This window comes from Pezoporus wallicus, unplaced genomic scaffold (genome assembly GCF_028554395.1).
Source record: "Pezoporus wallicus isolate ANWC-B61680 ecotype Strahan unplaced genomic scaffold, APGP_CSIRO_Pwel_v1 contig_371, whole genome shotgun sequence".
In the NCBI taxonomy this organism is placed as follows: Eukaryota; Metazoa; Chordata; class Aves; order Psittaciformes; family Psittacidae; genus Pezoporus; species Pezoporus wallicus.
The window spans coordinates 258,641-286,258 of NW_026640468.1; the positions used below are offsets into that span (position 1 = coordinate 258,641).

At 40.0% G+C, this 27,618-nt stretch overlaps 1 long non-coding RNA gene across 1 annotated transcript; it reads left to right on the forward strand.

Moving 5' to 3' along the window:
• The first annotated feature begins 9,378 nt into the window (after positions 1-9,378).
• LOC130604452 (uncharacterized) lies at positions 9,379-15,513 on the forward strand. The gene is made up of 3 exons (XR_008973458.1): positions 9,379-10,129; positions 10,812-10,888; positions 15,130-15,513. It is a non-coding gene; the product is annotated as an uncharacterized LOC130604452 (long non-coding RNA).
• The last annotated feature ends 12,105 nt before the right edge of the window (positions 15,514-27,618 follow it).

Consider the following 27,618-nt stretch of genomic DNA (forward strand, 5'->3'; position numbering starts at 1 on the left):
CCAAACATGCTCTTTCATAAGCACCCACAAAATACCTCTTATTTCAGAGCACAACTGTAGGTGTTTCCCTTCATGAATTTCCAGACTGTCAGGAAACAAAACTGAATGAGAGGGCTGTATGAGGGAAGATCAAGAGAAATGATCTCCAACCAAACCAGGCAGTCACAACTACATATTTGATGTCTGCCAAGCCCTGGAAAATTCCCAACTTAAAGCTGCTCCAAAAAGTTTAATATATTAACTGGCTAATGCCTTAAAAAACATACCAGTAGTTTTTACTGTGCAAAATCAGAGTTGCATAAACTTATTCACGCACACTGACACAAGTAGCAGGCATTAACCCCAAGACAGAGGCCATTTCTGTCACGGCTCTTCTGTTTTTCAGACAGTACACAAACACATTCACTGAAATAAAAGCCAATTAAAGTAATTAAATTGAAATTTACACAAATTGAGTTTCCTAGAAAACTGAGGACTGTCAGACAAACCCTAACAACCCATGCTAGGTCTTTTTGAAAACATTTCTCCAGGCTGCCAGTTCTGCCAGAATCATCCCCTTTGAACAACGATCAAGAGAGATGGATACCCCAATGCACAGTCACTCCAGTGCACAGCCTGGCATACTGGTAATTTGCGCAGCCAAACTGGTAATTTAAGCTAATATTCTGGGCTGCAAAGAAAGATCTCTGAAGAACAGACACCAACATGTTTGTATTATGTACTCACTATATTCTTTAAAAGTGTGGAAGTGTTTCATCAAGACAGACGTTCCCTCTGTGCCACTGGTCAAGATCCTGATGCTGCACATTTAAACAACACCAGCTTTTTATCCCCATGCACAAGGCAGGGCAAAATAAAGCCATGTCTGATTTCTCTCCAGCTAAGCATTTTGCTTTGTCTGTACATAAAAGCTAACTCGATTGCTTTCAACATGCATGTGTCAGAATTATAACCTACAATGCTCTCCACTAAGCATTTAAAGAAATTAGAAAATTAAAGGAAAAAGAAAAAAAAAGAAGTAATTTGGACAAACACTCTTTTATTAAGAGGCTTATAACTAATTCCCTTTAAACTGCTTTCAAAGGCAGCTTCTTCCAAATCCACTTCTATAAATTTTTAACACATTGCAGGACGCTAATATCTTACAAAAGAAGTCAGTTTTGAACATCAGCTCCAGCAGTAATTTTATGCTTTAAATATCAAATAATATGTATACATAATCGTCAGTAATTACAAATTTAATTTTATTCCACACACTTAACACAAATAGCTAAGCCATCTTAAGCCTTTTCAAGGAAGGAATGAGTTCTTCTATAAACGAAAGTAAGCCTTAAAAATATTATCAGGAACATCTGCTGCTGTTAAACTACTGTAAACCAACACATACAAAAGAGGTAACAAACCTCACTCCCCATCACAAGAAAACCAGCCTACATCATAATGAGGTTCTGATGGGAAAGTTAATTCAATTAGTAATATCTCTTGACAAAGCAATTGGTGCCTCTCCAGAAGCCTCCTTTTAAGTCTGGAACTATAGAAACAATGAGCATAATGGACAACCTTCTTTACCAACTACAAATTAACAGCAGTGGAATTTGCTTCCCATGAGCTGAAATTACAAATGAAGTATTAAAGCCCTTCTTTCTTTCAGCTGAAATAAGGAAAATAGCGAGTCCCTTGCTGTCCACAAAATACCCATGCCCAAAGAAAAACACACAATTAACTAAAGACTGAGATAGACGGATAACTTACTATTACTACAGGAAGAGCATGATCATCATATTCCCCATAAACTCTCTTTATTCCATTGGTGGTTCTTTGTATTACTGTAGTGACCAAATACCTCAAATTGTGAGCCCAAATATATGCAGCTAAATGTTTTACAAGTCCCTGCTCACAAATCTACAATTACCATGCTCATAGAAAACCTGTTTGTGTAAGGATGGAATTTTCAATTTCTTTTTATTTTACAAAATCATTTCAAGGTGTACATGGTCCTGGGCAGCCTGCTATATCAAACTCTGCCAGAGCTGGGGCATTGTACTAGATGATCTTCATTGGTCCCCCTTCAACCTCAGTGATTCTGTGGAGATGCTGAACAGCATTGAAGAGGTGCACAAATACTTTGGATTTTATTTCCACTCAAAATACTCAAGGAAGGGGTATATGTGTCTGATTTTCAGGAGATGAAGCATGCAAGTGATTAGGTATTCATACACAGTAAATGTCCACATCAAATCTGCGCTGAAATAGAATGACTATTTTTAACTCAGTGCAGCTGTCATTTAAAAATACCACCTACAATGTGAAAGAACTATTTCCTTGAGGCTGGAATCAGAAAAAGAGTCTTCTCTTTCCAATGTTGACATCGGCAAGCCACTTCAGTCATTCAACTCAACCTCTGCAAAACTAAGCATTATTCTAAGTAAAGAACCTAACACACAACTAAGCTGAAACCCTCCAATGAATTGCAAAATGTCAGTTATTAAGGTAGGAGTTTCACTTGTGTGTTTCCAAGTGTTAAAGACGCCAATGAGTGGAAAAGCTTGTTAATCAGCTTTGACATGCTTGAATGGAATTACGTTTAAAGTTATTTCAGAAAATTACACTTAGAACTAGAATCCTACACGAAAGGCACCGACTCAAGCTCCTTAAGTAGTGTGAAAAAATACGACAGGTAATGCTGGCTGCACACCCAGCATCCTGATCACTGCATTGCGAACAGCTCCCCAGCTGCAACAATTCAGTTCATACTTCCAGCAGCGAGAGGCCTGGAGAGGTTTGGCAGAACATCCCATCGCTGGGGAGGGGAGGGGGGGCTGGTAAGGAAAGGAAAGGGGAGGGTGTGTGTGAAACGCTGCTGGACGAAGGATGCCGGCGCGCCCGGTAGAGCACGGGCTGACCCTTCAGGGGGCAGCGGGCTCCCCCCCACGCCTCCCTTGACCGGCGCCGGGCACCGTGCGCCGGCCACGATAGAGGCACAGGCCGGAGGGGGTGACAGGGAAGAAATGATATAGCGGCAGCCTCCACCGTGCCGGACCCGGGCCACAGGGTAGGTGCGGAAGGAGTGAGAGAGGAGAGAAGGGCTCAGCAAGACGAACGGTGGCTACTGACCCCCTCCCGTTCCAGCCTCTCCGTGCATGACCAGCCGCCAGCTCCCAACCACCACAACCGCGGTTCTACCTACCGAGCACCCCCGCTGCAATCCAGCCGGCCACGGCGCGGTTTGATGACCTCATCCGTCCGGCCCCGCCCCTGCTCCCCCCTTTCTTGCGTGCTGCGTGCTGTCGGCGTTCCCGGCGTCGGTGTCGGTGCCTAGTTCAGCGGGCAGCCGGGCAAGCCTGCCCTCAGGGCACCGCGTACTCTGCGTGGCACGGCTGGATAACCGCTGTCACCGGCAGACCTGGCCTCCTAGTGCAAGCTGAAGGTTGAATGTCCTGCTCCCAGCTGATACCGGATTAATGTAGTCTTTCAGTGTATACGGAGACATAGTCATGGGATTGTCGAGGTAAGGAAGGCTTGCAACAAAAGGACCAGATGCCATCTCAGATCAATATATGCCTTTCTCCTGTTGCTAAGGCCTGAAAAATAAGTATACGGCGGCGAAACAAATCAGATAGAGGAGCCACTCAGGATCGTAAATAAGCCCAAACAAGAATATGTAGTTAGTTGGAAAGACTAAACATGTATTCCAGTGTCTTTACCTAACAGATTTCCATAAAATGATAAAATGAGTGGGGCTGTTTTTCCCCAAACGACCACCATGACCCTCAGATACCACACCTCAAATTCACAGAGCCTGTGCCACAGCTTTAGTTTGGCTTTGCAGTATTTAGTTTCGTAAATCTTACCACTTACCTACATTCTGAGTCCACAGGTGCTCAGGCTCTGTGACAAGGCTAGCATAAGGAGTGGGGGAGGAGGGAATGGAAATGCCTCTGCAGCTTGTCTGGTATCAGAAGGGTACTTAAATATTCATTAGAATAGGGATTCCACCCTGGCTTTCCAGTGTGAGCACCTTAACCACAGCTTGGCAAAGGCACATTCTCCTTCTCCTTAGCCCCATGTGCATTTCATTATTTATGCAAAGTGGAAAAATACTGAGAGGAGAAATTGGGAGGGTCTCTCCTAGAACTCCCAATTGCATTTTCTAGGGCATTTTCAAGGGAGGGGAAAAGTTGGATTCACATCCTTGCTAACCAGGGAAATATGCAAACAAAGCTCCCTCACCCCAAGCAGATGCTATTATCCTTGGATTATAGGGTAATAAATAGATCATCTATAGTGCAGACCTCCTGGACAGGGTATGCTAGGCAAGGAATTTGGGAATGTTATGTGAGAATCCTTCGGAGTGGAAGGATTTGGTTTAGTTTTGTTAATGCCTGCTAACAGAAAATGTGGGCATATATTCACAAAACAGTGCAGCAATGAATTTTGGGCCCAGAAAGCAATATATCTGCTTTATATTGCTTCAATGCCAGATGAATTAGCTTAGTCTTCCCCTCACAGTCAGCTGTAAAGCACGGGTTCCAGACCTAGCCTGTGTGTTTCATGGTAAGGACTGCTGCCTCGTATGCTAGGTAAACCTACTTGAAGATGTCTTAAAGATTGCCTTGCAGAAATTTAGGTACCTGGGACTTCAAATCACAATTGCACAGAAATGTTAAGGTTTTGGAAACTCACAAACATTGGACTCGGTAGTCTAAATGACATTTGCATACCTACTTGCCTTTGTGAAATGCAGAATTATTATGGACAGGTCTGACTGAAATGTTTTTTTTAAGCATTGGAAACTGCTCGAAATCTTAGTCTTTCCAAAATAATTGGAGCATACTAATACTGGGAGGATGATAATAGAAAGTATTTCTGACACAGGCAGATCCAGTGTGTAGTCCTCTCTTTGAGGATTACAGCCACACTACCCATACTTATGAAGGACTTTTTTGCTTAGGTATGTCTGCAGTAATTAGGAAAGGTTGAGTCCAAAATCACTGGACCACTTTGAACAGACTTAAGTGTGTGTTCTGAATCCAGATTAAACTTGTAAGAGTTATGTTTGAGAAAATCCATATATATAAACAAAAGTGAATTACCATGGAGGTACTCATTACTTTGCAAATACTAGAAAAGCAATGCATTTCTTCTGATCAGGAATACTGTAGCTTAAGCAAAATCTACACTGCAGCAGTCTTAATGGGTTGAGGTTTGTTGTTTTTTTTTTTTGGTTTTCAGCACACAATATGGGTTAAGTTTCCTACTGATGAAATAGTGATGTACAGAGACCTTGAAATCAACTGCACGTTGTTAAAGGTCAGTAGATCCATGCACTGTCAACACTGTTGACTGTTCTTGCTTTTACTTGTGTATGTGGCAGCCTTTTCCAGTGACTGAAAGAATACATTGTTCTAGCCTAAAAAAACTAAATGAGGACCTCATCATGAGCATAAATCAACCTCTCTCTTGCTCCATATTTACCTCAAATCTATTTATTTCTTGAAAGAAGACTTATTTTCTGACAAATAGCATGTCCTGTTGCTGTCACATGCATACAGTGTGACACGTCATCATCCTTCCCATTTACAATAAAGCACTCTGGATTGCTCTTGTCAAGTGAACAGCCTGATGCATAGGAATATTGGAAGTTTGTTTTATTTGGCCTTACACAAGAGCAAAGTAATTATCTACTTGTGATTCCAGTAGTGAAGTTCATTTACCATTGACAAGAAAAGCTCAGTGTAAAAATTTGCTGTAATTGTTACCAAAAAAAAAATCTAAAAATTACATAAAGGGATATTTTGGGGCAATATTTCAGTCATATTAGTATTTTACGCCTTTAGCAGACAGGCATAAGACAGTTTCTGAAATGAAAAAGTACTCAAAGTAACACTACACATGAGTATGGTACTGTTGGAACAGCAAATTAAGCTGTTAAATAGTTGAAGATTGTATTTGATGATTCATTTGACTGAGCATGTACAAAATTTGAGGCATAATTTGAAGCTGGATGTTGGCTTCTTTCAAATTCTTTTGAACTTATGGCTTGCCTTTTATGATTATGTTTGTGACAATAGTGCCTAAAAACCAGTTGAACCAAAAGTTGTATCGACACATAGGAAGAGGCCTCCTGTATTCCGAAGAGTTATCACCTAAAGAAACGAGAGACACACAGGATAGGGGAAAAGGGTATAACAGGCAGCATGAATGGTGTGATGACAGCAAGGATCTCACACACCTCCACTATAGTGGTGCTGGTGTGTAAGTAATAAATGTCATAAATGTTTATAAATGCTATAAAAGGAAACAAAAGAGAGGGTGAGTAAGGAAGTATAGTGGAGGAGGTGGCATAAAAGCAGGTTTCATGAAACTGAATTTAAAAGCCTGGGAAGCTGGCATAGCTCAGACTTTTTAATTTATTTTTATGATTTTCATAGATGCTCTCACCAGCAAGTTCTTGGCTTGCTGGATTTTTTTTGCCAGTGCCACACATTCATTAGGAAAAAGTTAACAGAAGTACCACCTTGTATGCTGCTTGACACTAAATTGGAGTTTTTCCTCACACAGTACAGAGTGATGGGGCGGCCCTGCTGTGGCTAAGCTTCAGCCATTGCAAGGGAGTCCTTTCTACTTTAGTTGCTTCTGCAGCTAATGGCTGGAGCCACTATCCTAAGGTGCTGTGTTTTATTTTAGCTAGACACATACAGCATTTCCACTTTTGGGTTTCCAAAGATAACTCTTACATGAAGTTACCTTTTGGAAGCAAATACAAAGATAAATAGGGAGACCTGATACTAGGATCAAATTTCATGTGTATTCAGTGGCTTTTGCTACCAGCTCATCACTTGTAAGAATTAATTATCAATATAATTGCTAGATATGAATGTTCTTATATAGCTTTACTCTCACACCAGGAGTGTTGTCATCTAACTTAATCTGTGTTTTACTAAAAGGATCATTTATCCAGTCTGTTATTTAAGTTGCAGTGATTCTTTTCATCCAGTGCAGAAAAATAACCACTCCAAAAGAACAACAATGGTTCTCTCAGTTTAGCCTCATGCTTTGATACCAGTTTGACCTGACAAAGTCCTGATACAGTAATTCAAATATGGGATAAAGGTTCTGAAAAGTATTGCTTTCAGGAAAGCTTTCTCAACCAAGACAAGAAAATTACTTGTTGTCCCTAAGAGTGTGGGTTCCATTATGCTCATTATGCTTAGCTCATTGTGAACCCTTTCAGCTAGTACTCCAAAAGGAAGTTGAATGGGGTGAGTCATCGTAAAAAAACTCCTATTCATTCTGATTGCCAAATGTAATGTAAACAAAGGATTTTAGTAAACATATGCATAATTTAATATTTTTCTGCAGGCCTGTGACTGTGAATAACATGAAGTGGCTTGCCACTAGCAAAATGAAAGAAAAGGCTCATGAGCACAAGAAGTGCTGAAAGACAGGATAAGCAAATGAGTACTTTATAATCTGACGGGCTGAAAAGCATCTGATGCATAACTGGAGGAGAATGGCTGCAGGGAATGGCCTGTGATGCTGTAACACCTTCAGCTCCATGTGTGTCAGAAAGAAATGCAGTTTGCAGTCCTGAAATATATGGCTTACTCAGTGCTGAAATGAGCTTCATTCATTACCTAGAGACCTCTTGAGCATGCAGCATGTATCCTCCGTTTTTCCGTTTTATAAGCAAGAAGGCGAAGAATGCTGGCAAAGTCCACCTGCATGTCATCACCTGTATCTGTCACATCCCCAAGAATCCACAGGAATACACTGAAATCTTTTGCTACAGTGTCATGGTTTAAACCATGTCAGCCACACAGTTTCTACTCTCCCTCCTCTTTCTTTCCTGCCCCCCCCCCCCCCCCGCAGGAATGGTGAGGAGAATCGAAAGAATGTTACCACCAGTAATAATAATGATAAGGGAAATAACAAGGGAAGAGAAAACAACCGCTCACCACCTGCCAACCGATACCCAGCCTGACCGAGCAGTGATCTAACCCTTCCAGGTAACTCCCCGCAGTTTATATACTGGGCATGATGTGCTGTGGTATGGAATACCTCTTTGGCTAGTTTGGGTCAAGTGTCCTGTCTCTGCTTCCTCCCAGCTTCCCCTCCTCCCTGGCAGAGCATGAGACTCACAAAGTCCTATGGCCAGTCTAAACATTTGAGCAGTAACTAAAAACATCAGTGTTATCAGCTCTGTTCCCAGGCCGAAAGTCAAAAACACAGCGCAGCACCAGCTACTAAGAAGGAGAAAAAATGACTGCTACTGCTGAACCCAGGACATGCAGCCTGTGCAATTTTTTCAGACATCACCAAAAAGAAATATGATGAAGGTATCACATCTGCAGTTGTATGAATTTCAGCTCCCTGCATCATTTGATTAAAAATCCACAAAAAACCTTACACAGAGATGGTGAAGACGTAAGTGGAAGAGCTTGCCAGAAAGATTATGTAAAACTCTTGTCTTTCTTAGGCCAGTAAGCACAATCTCAGTATTTAGGTGACATATACACCTATCTGAAAGGGCACTGGTGGAAATTGAATGTAAGGTAACTTGGCATGTGACAGTAGTTTCCTCCGTTTTGAACTGGCCTCCAGTTACTGAATCTGGGAACCAAGAATTCAGAACTGGACAAAGAATATCATAAAAGGTGATTTTATTTCAAAATAAAGGTGATTGCATTTAGAATTAATTTAAAATCCAAGTGTAATTTTTTTATTCAGCTTTCTTCAGCAGGTTCACATTTCCCACACTTACAAACTGAGTATGAACTAGTCAAACTGTTTATTCTCACTAGTCAAGCTACTTCATGTTTTGTAAGGGGAGACAGTAGATGTAGTAGAGATAAAATTTCTATTCCAAAACATTTTAGAGATGTTGAGGTATCAGGGTGATGGGTGACATATAAAAACCACTGTGCCAGCCTTAGTGAGGGGAATATATACATATTTTTCATCAAAATAAGGCTGTTGCCTTTTTGAACTCAAAGCGGCATTTTGGATCAACTGTTTGTGAAAATCCTTTCATTACACTTGGAAGAGTGTGTTTGGTGGGGTTGACAGAGTGTTTGCTGGATCTCTATCACACCCTGTGCCTATTCTGGGCAATCAGTCCATTGTGTCAGCGTCAGTGTTCGTGTGTGAAACCTGAAAGCACCTAGATTAAAGAGCAAAATCCAGTATTGCTGTCATAGGACTCAAGAGTAAGTTTGTTCTAATTTAATATGCCTCTAATAAATTATGCACTTGAGTGCAGGGAGGTTTAACTAATATTTAACCTGAGTCTTCTGCATGACACAAGCCAAAGTATTTCAAAACAAAAATTGCACTGCGTGGATATATATAACATGTACATGATATGTAACAATTTCTTGAAAAGGTGTTCAGATTGTGTACTAATCATTGTATTCACTAGAGCAATAAAATTATACTTTTTCCAAAAACTATACATTGCAGCTTCCAGAAGATGACATATTGCTCAACACAAAATTCCATAATAATACACATTACGTGCCTTCAGTGACCTACATGATTCTGACTCCTACTGCTAGTGGCTGTAAATATTGAAAGATAATTTTCCTCAACTGATCAATGAATTAAAGGTTTTAGTCTCATGATTTAGACACTTATGATGTATTCATAATATACAAAAAAAGTAATATACCAAAAACAAATGCATTTGTTTGTGATGTTAGACCATACATGTAATAGATATAAGAGAAATAGCATTTATTTTTTATGTGTTGCAAGTTTGGAGAGATGTTCTTTGATACTGAGTTTCTGTGGGTAAGTTTTATGGGGCAGACAAAAGACATGGATCTCTGACCCCAAAATAACATGCAATTCACAGCCTCTCTTGTGTTCACAGTTGAGAAGAGACTGCCCATTACATGTAAGTATAGGCTGGCAGTAACTTGGATACTGAAAATTTTGGTAGGTAAAAAGTGATGTACAGTAACAATGAGAGAATTCTGTCTTCTCGTTTACTCTGCAGGTTAAATGTATGTTTGCCACCAATACTGTGTGATAGTGGTTGCAAAGATACTTAGAAGTATCACCAGAGAAGCCAGTTCGTTTCTGAGGATCAGAAGAAAAAAATTCTTCGGTTGTGGGACTCCTGGTAGTGTTCCTGATAGTGTTCCTGAGGCTGTTTTGGTGTATGCATGGGAGAAAAGCATGGCTAGGGCATATGTATGATTATGGTGATACTGCAGGAGTTCAAGCTTTCAACAATCATATCAAAAAGAAGACTGGAAAGTGAGTGTCATTTGGTAACTCTGTTTGACACATAGGCTTTTTTTAGTCTGTGATATTCTTTCAACAAAATTTGACAATTTGCCTTTTTGATAGAGGACCTGGTTAACTCACTTCTCAAGGACAGTAGATATTTCCCATTGGACTTCACTGCTTGTGTAGGGTGGGGACCAGCTTTATAGGTGGCACACAAGACCCAGTGCCCCCAGGTTTGTGAATAGGTGAGGAGACCCAGCAATATAAGGTTAGCTTGGGGGAAATTTTCTGTTATTCCTATAAGCTACATTTTAAGGATTCAGTCAGTGACGCAGACTACACAAGTATATTTTATAGGGAATCTGGGATGGTTTGAGAAATTCCTGGAACACCTCTGCTCGCCTTAAGTAAATTGGTGCAGTCATATTTGACTGTAATGCAGTAGATGCAGCTGTGTGTAAGAGGGTGTTTTTTTATCTTTCTTACCATCTGAATACATGTGAAAATGGTCCATGTGAATTTCATATTTTTCATAGGCACTTTACTAATGAGAAATGTTGTTTCACTTGTTAGAGCTCATAAGAGAACTTGCTGCTTTTGGGGATGATGTGAGTGAGGAGAGGTGTTGGGAAGACAGACTCATCTTCTCTGCGTAAGTGATTTGTTGCTGCCAGTTTGTGCCATCGAATCATGCTGGAATCAGGAAGAGATGACTTAGCTCACTATGTGGCAATGATGAGTCGATTCTAAAGCTTGGTGTTAGGAAATGACATCACAGAAATATTTCTCAATTACAGCTAAATACACAGTTTTGCAGCCATGATCGATAACATCTTGTGAAAAACCTTCAGTGGGAAAGAAGTGGGCTATCTTTGCATCTCTGGGGATGTTAAATCCTGAGAAAATGAATCATGATAAGTTGTTGAGGTTTTGCCATTAAGGAAATGCAAGCAAAATTCAGTAAAGATTTTTTTTTTTTTAAGCCATGTGTTTACAGCACAATACACTGTACAGGGTTAGAGATGCTGACCTTGCTATATACTTGAGATTGTATAGAAAGACAGAGGCATTAAGTCATGTGTTAGTAGCCTGAGGATCTTTGCACAGTATCCTGTGGAGTGAGCACACCGTAAAGGGAATTCAGGCAGAGATCCTGACTCTAAGCAAATTCAAAACAGTAAACCTGAAGACTCATGCTGAGGTGATGCTTACAGTCTTACTTGAAAGCTCCCAAGCTGTAGGCCTGCTTACAGGCAGGATACTTGCTTTGTAGAAGGGAGTCCTCAGTTCCCTCTCTTCCTGCATTCAAGACTGTTTCCATGCTTTACATTAAGCAGTCACTGGATAAAACACAGGACTAAAGGTGAAAGTGCACAACCTACCAAGTAAAAGCTTACACTGGTATCATGGTTTATGCAGCTGCATGATCTCAAAGTTTATGGCACTTTTTGCTTCTGCAGTTAACCATAACAAATGTTAACACAATGCAAATCTACCCTGGTATTAAAGTAAGGACTAGTATTTTGACTTGAAACTGGCAGAGTAATCAGGTACTTTTTATTTTATTCAATGGAGATTCCCCAGAATCTAGGAAAAAAAAATCTAATAAAAAGACAAAAGGCAAGATTTCATTTGATATGAAGGTAAGATTTCATTTGATATTAAAATACACAATGAAGCCCATCCGTGCTGATAATTTAATTTACTGGAGACCACTGTGTAGGTCAGTCATGGTTTAATTTTCATATACTAATCATAAATTCACTGGCGTAGCCTCTGTCTTATAATACCTGCTAAATTAATTTCCCATCCTTCTTTAATTTAAAGTTAATCCCCTACTTATCCTACGTATTCTAAGAGTCTATGATGCTTATAGAAACCATGTTTATATTACACACACAACAGTGCTTTTAAATTTATAGCATGTGTATTTATGTTATATATAATCAAGTAAAACTTAAGGTGTACAAATCCTAAAATAACTCAAGCTGTTTTACATTGCCTTAAAGTATTAGAACCATACAATAAAGGTCATGATATCTAATCATGAGATAACGATCATACTCTAAAAGACTATCATTGAGAGAGGAAATTACCTTAATCTGTAATGCTTTAGTTGACCACTAGCTTGAATAACAATCCGCACAAGGCTATAGACAATACTGTATCCTGGGTACACATCAGAGGTTACAGATACCATGATAGCTGCTGGAAATAAGCAATAGCAATCATGGCAACTCTGTAACTTCTAATTTATTATTAAATGTGTATATCTCAGTGGTATTCAGAGATTCAGACAGTGGAATGACCATGCTTTCCAGATGTCTCTAGATGTTTACCTTTCAAGGGGACAAAATGTGACAAATGATATAGGAGTAAAGATACAAACCAGTTAAAGTATATTTTGCACTAAAGCAATAGTATTGTACTGAAAGTATTGTAAAAAGATAAAAGAACAAAGCTTCAAATCAGGCTTAGTTTATGCAAATTTTCTACGTATTTATTCCATCAAGAATTATAATCACTTGGTTGTATCAAAATTAAGTCCTGATATAGTAAAGCACAGCTGTGGAAAACTGAGATTTACAGCTCTGAATGTCTGCTTACATCTGTGGTGAATTTGTTCTGTTGCCCTTATGTTATCTTAGTTATGTTATCTTAATAATGACTGCCACATCCTGAGAACTCATTATTGTACCATTAGTTTGGCATGGGATCACCCACATCTGCCACAACACAGAAATATCCACAAAATAAATGCTTGCCATAGTAATTCAAAACTAAAGTATTTGCTGATGCTTTGTTGCCATATTATATATTCACTTTTTCATGTTCTCTTTCCATAAACAATTGACACTGATAATCTCTTCATTTCCTCCTTCCCTTTATTTTTTTTCTGTACACTGGTGTTTTTTTTTTAATAAAATAAGCAACCACAGATGTGTGTGGGACAACTCTTTCATTAACAGGTATGATTTAAAAAAAAAAAAAAAAAATTAAAAAACTTGCTGCCTGCAGACAAAACTCAAAACTGAGTTTTATGAAGTCCCCCATAACATTTCACGGATTTCCTTCTGTGTTTGAGTTCAAATCTCTCTGATGAGCACCCCTGTGTTTCTCTACCACGAAAAGGATGTCTCTTTTAGAACTGAGCAACACTTTGAATTCGTAAGTGGATTTTTGAAGGCCTGGTATTCCTCCCCTATAGAAAGAAGAAAAAGTCACTGAAAAGCTGTAAAGAGCTTTCCTGATGTGTTTGCTTTCATAGCTTTCTTTTGGTTTTAATGGGATGGGAATTTGAAGGAAGGTACAAACAGCACAGGAACAGAGAGGGTGACAGGGAAGCTACCCAAGGGGTGGAAGAAGGTATTAGCAAGGTTAGCCAAATTTTCTGCTCTAATTGCACAAAAAAGCTGGTGAGGCTGCAAATTTTAGACTTGGACTGAGAATAAGGATACTCTGTACTCCTTGTCTCCTGAGGACTAGCTGAGGGCTAACTGGCCATCCAACAGAAGGAGCTAAAGCTGAACAAAATAATTATTTGGAGTTACTGACCTATCACATTGATATTCTTGAGTCAGTAAAATTCCTTTTGTGATTCATGAGCTGAACCTATTTTTTCACCAAGCCTAGGGAATTGAGTGCCTGCTTCAGAATGGGGTGAAATTATGATGTTTACTGAGGTAGTAAACAGTTTGCTTACTAAATACTCTTGCAACACCTCTGTCACATCCCCACACCTATTTTGCACACTGCTTTCTCCTTTCCAGAGCGAAGAATTGCTGTGAAAGGGAGATGGGACACCTTCCACTACACCAGGCTACTCAAAGCCCCATCCGACCTGTTCTTGAGCACTTCCAGATGTGAATAACCATCTGTGCCGATGCCAACATCATCTTTCTGTTGAACACTCAAAGCTAGAAATGAACGCGTGGTGTAGGTTGGTGTCAGAACAGCTCTTTGTAGATGGTTCTGCAATTGATAACTGTTATTTGTGGTGTGTAGCTATGAGGAAACTGAATTTGATCATGCAGATAGAATTTTTTCAGTATTAAATTCTAGCCAGGGAACTACTTTACCTTGGGTTTTTATTTACACCCACGCCCATAATCTGATACAGAAGTGGTTGAGATTTTTAGGTCAGTGCATAGCCATGCTGACAGAATTTCTATTACACTTCTGTATAAAAATCAGTTCTTGTGGATATGACTGCAGAACAAGTGGCACACACTGTAAATGCCAAGGAAGGGGTAGCCGCCTTGTCTCAGTTCTGTCATGTACCTATGTAAATAAATTTTACTAATGATGGGGAGGGAGCTGGAACTCTCAAATAATTTGAGAATTCAAGCGAAGACCGAGAAGAAACCTTCTTGATATGCATTTCTGTTTTTCTCATTGGAAAGAAGAAGTAAAAGCAAGCAACATTTTTTTTGGAATTACATTCATATTTATTCTTGAAAATTTAACCAAAAAGCAGATGAAGCTAAAAGCACTTTTTCGGTGGACAAACATGACTTAATCCTTTGCTTATTCTCGTAACTGGAATTGTCAGTTTGCATGCGAGATCTCTGTTAGTTATAATTCAGGGAGAAAATAATGATTTTTTTTTTTTCTCTTAGTTTTCATTTCTCCATTTTATGCCATATAGGAACTACTCCTCTTGCTTAACACTTAAGTATTGATCAACTTCAGAATAGACAGAACTGAGTTTTAGCAAAAAGCCTCTGAACAATGTCAAGCTGTCATGTTAAGCAGCTGTGCCAGAAAACAGCAGTTAAGTGTTTCAACAAGAAAATAATTAAATTACTCCTTCAGTGGACAAAGCTGATGTGAACAAAACATAGTTAATGGTTGACAATATAAATTTTTAACCCTTCTGATTTTTTCTTTCAGAAATACCACTGGGAAGGCAAAAGGCATTGAAAGAAAGGGATTAAAATAATGTGAGCTATTATGGCCTAAATGGGTTCCTCACTGGATATCACTGACCTCTTTCTATTTCACTGAACTGCTTTACTGTAAAGAAGAAGGTAGTATTTGCAGAGAGATTTCCTGTAGCTCTTTAAAAATTTTATGACTGCCCATGCAGTCCTTGTTATGCATTCCTATGACTAATGAATCAGCTGTAGGGACGTTCTTGGTGTTTCATATCCTGACCTTTCGACTGTTAGAATTGTGTAAGAATAAAGAAAAATTGTAGTAACATAGCCGATAAGCATGTTTCGCCTGAGTGTTGCTTCCATTATTCTTCATTTTTAATTCCACTGAAAGAATAAATGTGAAATTGGGTGGTCAGGGGGTATTTCTAGCAGCCAATCATGAAGTGGTCTTTGGCTTCTCAGTTACTGTAGAGTGTGGGGCTTTATGCTGATAATTTACTGTTTATCACTGCATACAGTAAAACAACATAATATTTGTGGATACTTGGCCACTAATTCCTTCCAATATCCTGGTACTTAAACCACTAGTATTCATCATAACTATGAGTCCTTGATTTATTAAGCATTATAATACTTCATTTCAAAGCCCATGGCCTTACATAAAAGCTTATTATTTTCTATTTCATATTCATCCTGAAATTTGTATAGGGTAGTATAACTTAACATATGCCACTATTTACCTTAGTTCATGTGTTGATTGTAGCCACCAGATAACCCATACTCTGCTTGTTCACTAAAAAACGTTTATCCTGACTGTAACTCTATGCTGTTTCTTCAAAGCAACCAGTATTTCCAATAGTCTTCTGCTTTTATTTTGTTTCACAGACTGAAATTAACAGACTGAAAACAGAATTACAAGTCCCAAAAAAACAAAAATGTGAATGCTGTAACCATTCATTTGGCCAAGGTTTTACCTTCCTTTTTCCTGTAAGAGTCCACCTGCTTACTTGTGTAGGTAAATTGACTTTTCCCAGCTTCTTACTCTTAAACCTACAGAGCAGGTTAAGACCTGAGGGAAAGACCAAGCATTCCATCTTGTTTCCCCAATTTACAGAGGTGTAGGCAAAGTGATCTGTGGAGTCTTCCTCATTAGCAGTGAAGCAATCCCAGTAAGAACCCATCTTAGGCAGCAGACTGATCTTGCAGGGCTGGCAGTATAAGCAAAAACAGAAACATCATTTGAAATAGAACCCAAAGTAAAAACTGAACAGTGGTGACAGTTTCTAGGATAGTTGTCATCTGAGCCAAATTTAACAGCAACTCTTCACTGACCATACGAAATGACAGCATATCAAAGGCAAAGACAGCAGTCTACCAGATTGTCTTGGCAGAGAAGGAGGAGGGAGTATGTATCACACAAGTGCTATTTCACCAGCCGCACACTGAAGCTCATTTAGAAAATTAGTGAGAATCATCCCAAAGGTTACAGTGTATGTTTTCCTTCAGTCAAAACTCAGATCTAGAAAAGAGTTTCATTTCCAAAGCAAACATCCAAAATCAGATTTTCAAATTAACTCTAGTGCAGAGGTGGCTTGACATGCAGTGAGAGTGATATTCCCAGCTGAATTATGTTCTTTTTTCAAACACTGTTCATCTTTTAGAGAAACAAGCTTTGTCTTCAGAAGTCTTTTTTCTTCAGATCATCAGGCAACAAACTGTTTGCCTTTTCCCTGTTGTGATGCTGTGCCAGCTTGTCAGTAATGTGTTTTTCAAATTCTACCTGCCTCTGTGAACCATTCCAAGCACAGTTTCAAGAAGGAAAGAGCAGTTGTGACTGGAGTCTGAAGATCAGTAGCTCAGGGAACACAGGATAAAGAAATGTGCATGATGTTGTGTAGAAACCCTGTATTCCCCTGCCACAGTTTTGTCCATTTACCACTCACTCACCTTTGTGAGACTGTTCTTATTTTGTCTCCATGAGAACAGCAGCAAAACTGGCATTAGAATTTGAAACACCAGAGTTTCAGTTTTCCCTTTAGATTCCCCTATGTATCTTTTCATTAAAGAAGAGCTCTCTAACGCTACACATTCCCCAAGCCATTTTAGATAGCAAAGCTTTTCTAAAAAGCATTCAAACAAAAGGAGTTCAGTGGGAAGCAAGAATACACTTGCTAAATATTTGTGTAATTAATGTAAAATCAGGGCACGCAAATTTGCTGACAAGCTGATTTAACTTCCAGCAGAGGATATAATCTCTATCAGCAGGGTATACCTACAGCAAAATTCATTTATATGAAACAAAATAACCATAGCTGATACTCAGTCAGAAATTTTGTACTTACTCAGACAAGCCTTTGTGTACTGAACTTACATTCTCTGGCACTAATGTTAATATTTAAAAGTGAATTAAATGCATGTTATTAGCTGAAAACGAAGAGATTATTGTGAAAAACAATGTGAAACAGCACAGTCCTTTTTCAGGTCCAAAACTACTTGCTTTGGATTGTAGACAAGAAAAAGCTAAATGAGAGAAAAATAGGGCTAGATGTGAAAACGGGGATTTTACTTCAAATATATTATTAAGCATTCATAGAAAGGAATGTTGCCAAAAAAGCACTCCGTGGAGTTCTCCGTTGCTACTGCGGTCTATAGCTTGTTTTCATCTTTTGTCTTTAAGGAGAATGCAGGAGGCCAAGAAGTTTATCTGTCAATTAATGCTGTTTGGCCTTTTAGCTTCAAGTGTGATTCATGCAATCCTATACCAGAAAAGTTACACTTAGTCCATATGATCTTAAGTGATTAGGGTGAACTCCTACTAACCCACTATATAAATGTATTTAAGAGTTGCCTATGAACTTTCTGTAGAGGATAGTTCTTTGCTCAGGTTTATATCTTGCCATCCTTCATAAAACCTAGGGTTTAATATGATCTGCTGTCCTGCAAGGGAGCTGAATTCAGACCTTTGAGGGCTGACAAAGTGAGCTGGAGTTGTACAGAGGTGCAGCCACATGACAGCTTCAGCTGGGGCTGCTTGGGGGACTTTAACCTCAGGCAGAAGGGGAAGGGAAACAGCAAGGGCCAGTGACCCTATAAACTGCTATAGCAAGGTTTGCCAAAGTCAATCTATCACATCCTCTAATGGCATTTACATTCCTTCAGCTAACACATGCTGATTAGTGCGAGATTTAAAAACACTGTTTAAGCCTATTCCAAGCCTCAAACTATCACTATTTTAAGCTTTGTGCAGACCTCAGGGAAGTGACTCCTTATGCCCAGACACATTTTTAAACTTTTTTGCAACTCTTATAACCATTTTTTACATTCTTTTGGAAGTCTGAATTTATACAGTAACACATGGCTTCTGCAAATTTAAAAGATATCTAGAAAATAAGGCGGCTACATGCTTTAAAATACACATGGGACATGCAAAAGGGTAAGACTTAAGGAGAGGGATAAGCTGCTAAAAAGGTACTGCGCACCCATGCAATGTATGTGCAGCACTCCGTGGTAGCATCAACAGACCTAAGGGCTTGTGCTGCAAACAGTGTGACGACAGCCCAAATCCACATCTCAGTGTATGAACACTGAAGCTGCCTGCTGCTGAAGGAGAGGCTGTGAAACAGGTACATTCAACCTCAGAAGTTAGCACTGTGGTTGGAGTTAGGGTATGCATGGTCAGCCAATGAGCTACAGTTACTTCTGACAGCAGCAGGGACTGCTGGGCTAGATTGCAGTCTGGCATGCAGCCAGCACTGTCCAAGTTTCAGGATAGTGCTAAAAAGTGGATTGTGTTTAGGATCAGTCAGGAATGATCTGGTTAGCTAAGAACAGCTCTGAACTTTGCAGATGATGCAGTGCTTAGAATAGTTTAGATGATAGTAGCAATCACAAGGCAAAGTCTGGGATTTGGAATAGGGTTAATACATGACCCACGCAGCTCAGTTATAGCTTAGTAAATAAAGGGCCACTTGATCCTGGTTTAGGGGTGACTTCATTTGGATTTCCATTTGGCAGTGGTCATTGAATGCCTGAGACTATGATTAATATTTGGTTGAAGTTTTGGCCTTGTAAGAAGCTGGGTCTAAGGCTGAGAGCAGATGGGCACATTATGCCATGATAAGACCTACCATGTGGTTAGTGGGTCTAGGCTTCAAGTCCTTAATGGGCTATGACTAAAATTGAGATTAGGTTCGAGATTAGGTTCAACATCAAGGTTTGTCATAAAGAAGGCCGACAAACTATGCAAAGGCAAATAAGGAGCTGGCTAAATTTAACTTTTAATCTAAATTTGGGGCCCAACGGGAGTGATTAACTATAGATAGTCCAGTGTCTGGCAGGGGGTCCCAAGGGTAATGTAAGATTGGTGATAACAGGGCCCAGATGGCAATCCTTTATGCTTCTGTCTACAGGGATCACTTAACACTGCATAAATGTTAGATTTGGGTTACAAGCTGAACAGCTACGATATGATCTAGGCAATACCTTGGCTGGGTGGAGATTTGGCTTAAGATTTGATGCTTGCTCCAGCCTTCAAGCTGCTTTCAGGACTGGAGTCCAAAAAGCTTCAGACGAATGCTGATAAACTGGGGCTGCTCCTGGAAAGAGAAGGGCTGCTTGAGTAGCCTTGGTTTGTACTGCAAAGCCTTAGACTGTTAAAACCTGAAATGGGAGTACTGTTATGTCTTATACCAGTTCTACCTGTTGAGCCTGGAGAAGAGAAGGCTGCGTGGAGACCTCATAGCAGTCTTCCAGTATCTGAAGGGGGCCTACAAGGGTGCTGGGGAGGGACTCTTCACTAGGAACTGTAGTGACAGGACAAGATGTAATGAGTTTAAACTTAAATAGGAAAAGTTTAGGTTAGATATAAGGAAGAAGTTCTTTAATGTGAGCGTGGTGAGGCACTGGAACAGGTTGCCCAAAGAAGCTGTGAATGCTCCATCCCTGGAAGTGTTCACAAGGTCAGGTTGGATGGGGCTTGGGTGACACAGTTTAGTGTGAGGTGTCCCTGCCTATGGCAGAGGGCTGGAACTAGGTGATCTTAAGTTCCTTTGCAACCCAAATCATGTGATTATATGATTCTATGACTCTATGAAAAACAGTTTGGAGGCTGCTGCTCTAGAGCACTAGTTCACTTTGAGCATTATGTAGCTATTATCTCTGTACCGAATAAAGTACACGTAAAATCCTCTACTTTGGCCTGCATCTGTAGCATGAAAGAGAAATCCTATCAGGCAATATAAAAAACAGTATCTTTTTCCCTCTATAAAAATAAGCTAAATCTACTTCCAGCTGTGCCTGGTTGGGCAGTGCTTGCTCATCCTCCGTAATTAAGACACAGTGGAAGCTGAGGGCTGGATGTTTTGATGTGTGCTGTCTCATAAGGAGTTCATGTCACAAAACACACATGGGGCCTATTTAATTGGATTTGGTATTCAGCCTATAAATGGCTGAATGTGATCTGGGCATACAAACAGAAGGAAATACTGAATGTGCAAGGACACTTTGACTTTTTTATGTAAGCTGGAAGAGTTAAGGATGTGGAACTTGGCAGCCTCACCCAATTAGAGCATTGAAAATTATCTTTTCCAATTCAAAATATGTTATTCTTACAGGTTACTTTTTTTTTTTACCTTTTTTTTTTTTTTTCCTTTGAAGGTGATCTATTTAGCAGACGCTAGCAAAATGCCATTCGCAGAATGACATGTAGTTTGCAGAAAGCAAGAGGAAAAGGAGAATAACTGACAGTAAGGTTTTGACTGGCAGTGGATCTTTTGTTCATACAAGCGTTGCAGCATCTCCTCTGCAAAATCAGGCACATCCTCATATGCCTGGTTTTGTCTGTTTTCTCTTATTCTCAAACTGGACTGTGTAAGGCAAGGGCTATGCTTTTCTTCTCAGTCTGTAGAATGCTAATAATCCCTTCCATTGCTACAAAATTATGCTCTTCATAACAAACAACAACTACACTACAAAAAAAATACAGCCATCACAACAACAGTACTTAGGGATGTCGGATGTGGAAGGTCTAATCCTGAACTGCTAATACAGCTTCATTCACCAGTGGAAATTGCCTGGAAGGAGCCAGACCGTGAGGACTGACACAGCTGTGGGAGCATGAGGAAAATTCAATGAGCAGGAGCAGAAACCTCATGGTAGTGAATACACTGTTTTCAGTGGTACTTAAATTGTAATTCTGTATTAGGAGTAGGTTTGAATTACAGCATCAATTTCTTCTCTACAGATACAGAATAGAGACAGCCCCTCTGTTCACTTGTTCAATGCTAAGAGCTTCATAACCTCTTCTGAAGGAAGAGACACAAGTGGCTCCCCAGACCTGCCCCTGCCTCCGGAGAGCTGCCAGACTCTAGTTTTGCAGTAGTTTGGCATAAATAAGCATTGCCATCTGATGGCGGAGCTTTGGTACTGTAGTGAGAAGTTGACATTAAAGCAAACGGCTTTTTCTCAAACAAAGTGTCTATGACTAAACACCAGATATTTCCCGACATCACTTAACGATGATTTTGTCGTGATGAAAATACTGTTTTCCTGAACTAAGCAGGGTTTAAACAGCAGGAAAGAGATCACCTTAATGTCTGCAACATTAAAAACCCTTTTTATCCCTGATCACTGTATTTATAGTTTTTCCTTAGAGACAGGATGCTGGAAACTTTTGCTCAGCTTTTGCTTTTTCCCTCTCTGGGCTTCCTGTGGTGTTGCTCACAGCCATTCAGACAAGCATAAAGTTTTAGGCAGTGAAACCTCTCTGAGTACATATACTGTGATTTTGGATGGTTGGCTTTTCCCAAGTGCCATTCTATTGTTCTAGGTGGCAGTGTGTCTTGCGCTTGGACAGACATCCCTTATAAAGACCTTAGTTGTCTATTTGAGTTGTCAAGAGTGGTGTTTTCATTCTCCACTATTGTAGTTTTGACAGGGATTTGTATAACTATGTGTCAGCATCACCACTGTAAAATCAATTTTTCCAATGGTGCCGGGCTTACTGCTTGGCACAGGAAGCCTGCCCTTCCATTCAGAATTCTGCTCCAGATTAATTGTTATCAAAAGAGACATACTGATGATCTCAGTGCTACGGCTAAACCAGGCCGGATCAAACTAGCATTGGCTGTGGGGCCTGGAAAAAGAAAAAGATTGATTACTACTAATTTATTTTAGGAGGAGAAAAGTAAGTAGCTTGAAATTCTACTTCATAGTCTGTGCTAGGATATCAAGGTCTTTACTAACTGATTATCTTCACAGCCTATCCTGTGAATGAGGCAACTCTGATATATTGCTTTTCTCTGAAAGGCCAGGCAAAGAATTCAACATTCTTAGCACATAGCTTTTCTCTTCCTCAATTTGGAAGATGGTGCTCACAACTTTGTATCTTAACAATTTCCTCCTGGAAAGAAATGAGGTATTGAGATTATTTCTCCAGTAGCCTGGAAATCACTGTTAATTAGCTCATGCAGAGCTCCATGCTGCTAACAAGACTAAACCTAGCAAGTCTAAACCCAATATATATATATTTCTGCATGGTAATGCAAACTCTCATATGCAAAACCCACAGTCCTTTGAAAAGTGGAACATACCTCAGCCACTTGACCTGTGGGTTTACTATCCTTTGTCATGCATGGGCTTACTGTTATAAGAGCTCTCACAGTTCTAATTTGTCACCTGCAAAGTACCATCTCATCTTTGTGAAAAGATATAACATTTAGAGAGGATCAATGCTATCTGTAAGTGCTGGATATCTGCTCATGCTCTACTCAGCATGCTCTACTCTATTCTGTACTAATGGCTTTCCACAGGGTGAAAACAGAGGTGTAGGACTTCTGTTCTCGTTCACATACACAAACATGCAACTTAAGTGGAGGTACAATCCAAATCTGTTCGACAAACCTTTAGCCTCAATTTGCTCCAGCCTGCTCATAAGTGTCAAACCTGAGTACTTCTTCTAAAGTGACAGCTTTACTAGACCCTGGTTGTTCTCTTGCTTGGTTTTGTAAGTTGTTACCCGCTATTTGTCTCACTTCATTAGTGGAATGTGTGATTCTCCCTCAGGTTTTCTGTGGTGCTTCTGAGAAAACAGATTGAGCACTTCCTGGCAAGAGAGAGCTTTGACTGCTGCATTTCAATGCATCCACTCCGTGTACAAAAAAAGTACACATTTCATTATGGCCTCTACTTAAAATGCTGAAGATTTCCTCCACGATTACTCTGTAACATGCCTGCTGCAGCATGCTGCAAACTGGACTTTCTTCTTACCAGAAGTCATACACAGCATATCAGTGAAGATGGATGCAAAACAGAGAATGAACCAGATGAATTTATAAGATATTTCACAAATAAATTCTTAGCCTTAATTAATTACAAAGAACTCTGCCAATAAAATAAATTACATTTCAGAGCCATTTATTGATTTGAACTTCCACATGCTTCTTTGTCTGCAATCACGAGAAACTTGAGCTTCAAGTTTTTAGCCCTACTGGTCTGTAATTATGCTCTCCTAACAACACTGTCAAAAAGACTCCTTATTGAGAATACGGTGAATTTTCATTTATTACTTTGTACCCATTCAAGAGAGGTTTTAGGCAAGGAAACTACACCTCATAGTTCATAGTCTTTGAGAAATATTACAGAAGAAAGCGAAAAAAAATAGAGAATACATCTTTTCCACCGTACTGAATGATTCAACTGTTGTTACTCTTTCTGTCACTAGTAAAATGTATGTGAATGAAGCATAGTCTCAAATAATACAGATGTGTATGAATTAGCTGGTATCATCATCTATTCCAGCATCATCCCATTTGTTGGAAGCTGTGAGTGTGAAATTTTCTCTCCCTGCTCTGATTTTTTATCTTGGTTTTGGCCTGTGTGAAAGTAGAAAACAGTGTAATCTGTAACATGCCCAGGAAATGGTCACCTAGCTGCAGTTTGCAGTGAGTTTTCTCAGCTACTTCTGTTCTAAAAAGGAATAGACAATGGTCTATGAATTGGGGCATGTTGATGTGTCCTAGACCTTAGGCCAGCCTTAGCTACAGGCCTTTTGTATGTGTAAGCAGTTGCTGAAGAGCGTGAAATAAAGATATGAGATAGCACTTTCTTTAGGGAAAGAGTTAACTTCTGGTCTGCAAGGGTGGCTTAAGCAGCAATATGCTCTGCATAGTAAAGAACAGCAGATGGGTTTAACATGAAAGGTTATTCCTAAAGTCATCTTGCCATGGTGAAAGCAGTTCCAAATATCTGTGCTGTTTGTATCTGCTGGTATGGTGGTGTACGATACCCTTATCCTGATTGTCCTCAGCATGAACAGTGTTCTGTCTTAATAGAACTGTCAGAACTTAACAGAACTGTCTTAATCAGTGTAGTCTTAATTCTTGGCACATATTAAAAGGATATTCTTATCATAATCATAGAGTCATAGAATAGTTTGGGTAATAAAGGACTTTCAGAGTTCATGTGCTCCAACCCTCCTGCAATGAGCAGAAACATCTTCAAGACATCTTCTTGGCAGGTGCATGAAGGCAGCAGTCATCTGCTATTCATGACGATAATCTGTATGTTACTGTTATCTGTATGTTACTGAGTTGTGGTGTCTGCAGGGACTTCTTTTTCTCCTTCAGTGTTGTTCATGAGGTTAGTTCATCATGCTAACTGTTTTCATTTACACTCCTTTCCAGATTTCCCACTGAACCCAGCTGACAGCTGCCCTCATCTGGCAGTGCTTTCACAGACTTTGGCCTTCTGAGTCACACTCTGCTCCATCACCTTATGTCTCTCATCTGAGATCAGAGATCAGGCTTCCTTCACCTTTCTTGCAATACAATGCTCTTTTCATGAGCTTCCAGATGCCCTGTGGCCAGGCAGGCATCGCAGAGGTCTAGTTCTCATCAACTCAGAAAAATGACTTGGCTGCCAGTTGCAGAAGCCCCGCTAAAAGTGTTTGTGTCTCTGTGTGTGTATGCATGTGCATGCTTCTCCCATGCGCCAGTGTCAGCTCTGCAGTTGCACTGCCCTGGCCCCACTCACACAGTGGCAGCAAGTGGCCAACGGAAGACATACTTCAGTGCCACAACACTTCTGATCTTTCCTAGTCTAATAATGCATGTTTGCTCGTTTAAAAAAAGGGTTGGAGAAGCCCTTGGAAACATGTCAACAAAAGTGATATATTTTGCTGAGGTGGGTGATGTAACAGCCAAATATCCCCTGTGGAGTCAGTGTGCACTGGAAAAATGACAATATGTCTATATTTTGAGGTAGTGGGCTGGCACCCCTTTTTGCTCTTTCCAGTCAACGCTGGATCCCCCATGAGCATTCTTTAATACTTCTTCAACCACAAAATTTCTCTTCAGTGTTGTGTACTCCACAAGCCTCACCCCATCATTACTTCAGATGCTAGCTTCAACAGTTGGCTAAGTTTTGTAAGATGTTTCTAGGGCCAGAAGAACTGTGGGAGTCAAGTTGCTTCTGGACTCACTGAAGCAGGTCCAGGTCCCCCTTGTGTTGGGGGTCCCCAGAGCTGAACGTAGAACTGTAGATGAGGTCTCACAAGAGCAGAGTAAAGGGGGAGAATCATCTCCCTTGACCTGCTGACACATGCCTTTTGATGCAGCCCAGGGCACAGTTGGCTTTCTGGGCTGTGAGCGCACACTCAAGCTGGATCATGTTCATTTTCTCATCAACCAACACCCCCAAGTCCTTCTCTGCAGGGCTGCTCTGAATCTCTTCTCTGCCCAACCTGCAGCTGTGCCTAGGATTTCCCTGACCCAGGTGCAGGACTTTGCACTTGGCCTTGTTGAACCTCATGAGATTTGCAGAGGGCAGCCTCTTTAGTATGTCAGGGTCCTTCTGAATGGCATCCCTTGCCTCCAGCATGCTGATGGCACCACACAGCTTGGTGTCATTTGCAGACTTGCTGAGGGTGTACTTGATTCCATTGTCCATATCACCAGCAAAGATAATGAGCAGTGCTTGTCCTCATACCAACTCCTGAGGAGCAGCATTTGTCACCAGTCTCCACTTGGACATTTTGCTGTTGACTGTATCTCTTTGCTTGCAGACATCAAGCTAATTCCTTATCCACCAAGTGGTCCATCTGTCAAATATATGTCTCTCCAGTTTACAGACAAGGATGTTGTGTGGGACACTGTCAAATACTTTGCACAAGTCCAGGTAAATAACATCAGTTGCTCTTCCCTTATCCACTGATTCTGTCACCCTGTCATAGAAGGCCACCGACGCTTATCAGTAATTTTAAATGTTTTGTTGGGCTTTTTTTGCCTGTACTTTTGGCATGGAACATAATATTTATGGTAAAGAAGAGGGGAAAACCGTATAAACAGTCACTCAGGCTCATTTGTTGGCCATGTTTTCTGGATGTTACACAAAAGGATTCTTTCGTGGGTATTGTTCTGCATTTCTTCATAATGCTCTATAGTACCTCTCACTACATGAATTTCAGGTCAGACCTTCTTCACACTGCCAATAAAACTGGAAAAACCAACCACTCTTTCTTCTGTGCCTTTATGCAAGGAAATACTTTCAGTTGTGCTGATAAACATTTGAGATTACCTAGAAATTCTGAACTGAATCATGTAAAGTTAAAATTACCAGAGCTGAAAAAATGCCTGAGTTAGACCTTCACAGCTGAAACTCTGTTAACACTGTCCATGTAATTAATCCTGAACAACAGGATCTGAAAAACCTGAACAGATTGTACTTTGAAATACAGCAATATAACTAGATATTGAGCCAACAATTCAATCGCTAATGGGAGATCTGTCCCAGCAATCTAACCACGGATCAGGGTCTAAGAACAGAGTTTGACCTTTTATACGATGTGTTCTTCCTCTGTCAGTCTTCAGTTCTCCAGGATCCCAGATTAAATGTATAAAAGTAATTTTTTTTTTCCATTTGGTTGTTAAATTGATAAATTGCATCATGTAATAATGACATTATGTCACTCAGTGCTGACAAAAATTATTTATTTCTGCAAAGTGAACTGTTATAGATTATACCTTCCTAGCTTAATACTGAGTGCATCAAAACCTTTACATGGTTTTAACAGTTTTGTTTTAGCTTTGTCGATGTAGGCTTGGCGTAATTACTTCAAAGTCTTTTAGTTTATACATTTTACAAGATGAGAAGTAACAACAAATGTAATATTCAGGTAGCAAATTCTTTGCTCTGCTTTCTTGGTAGGATCTTGTAAGTAAGTAACAAATACAGAGATTTAAACATTACTGTTCAATATTCGTATTTCAGAGGCACACAGGCTTCCTTTCCGGGATCTACTGTCTGCACATTAAGTGTTTTGTCACCCTGCAGAAAACTGCAAAGGGACTCCGACAGAGTGCCTCTCACAATAAAATGCTGACATTATTCATACTACCACAAGAGGGCAGTAAGCAAGCACGGCACAGGAAAATCCTTTTGCGCTGGATTTTAATTAATATCAACGTCATAGTTCAATTCTGCTTATTAATCATAGGAAATAGTACAA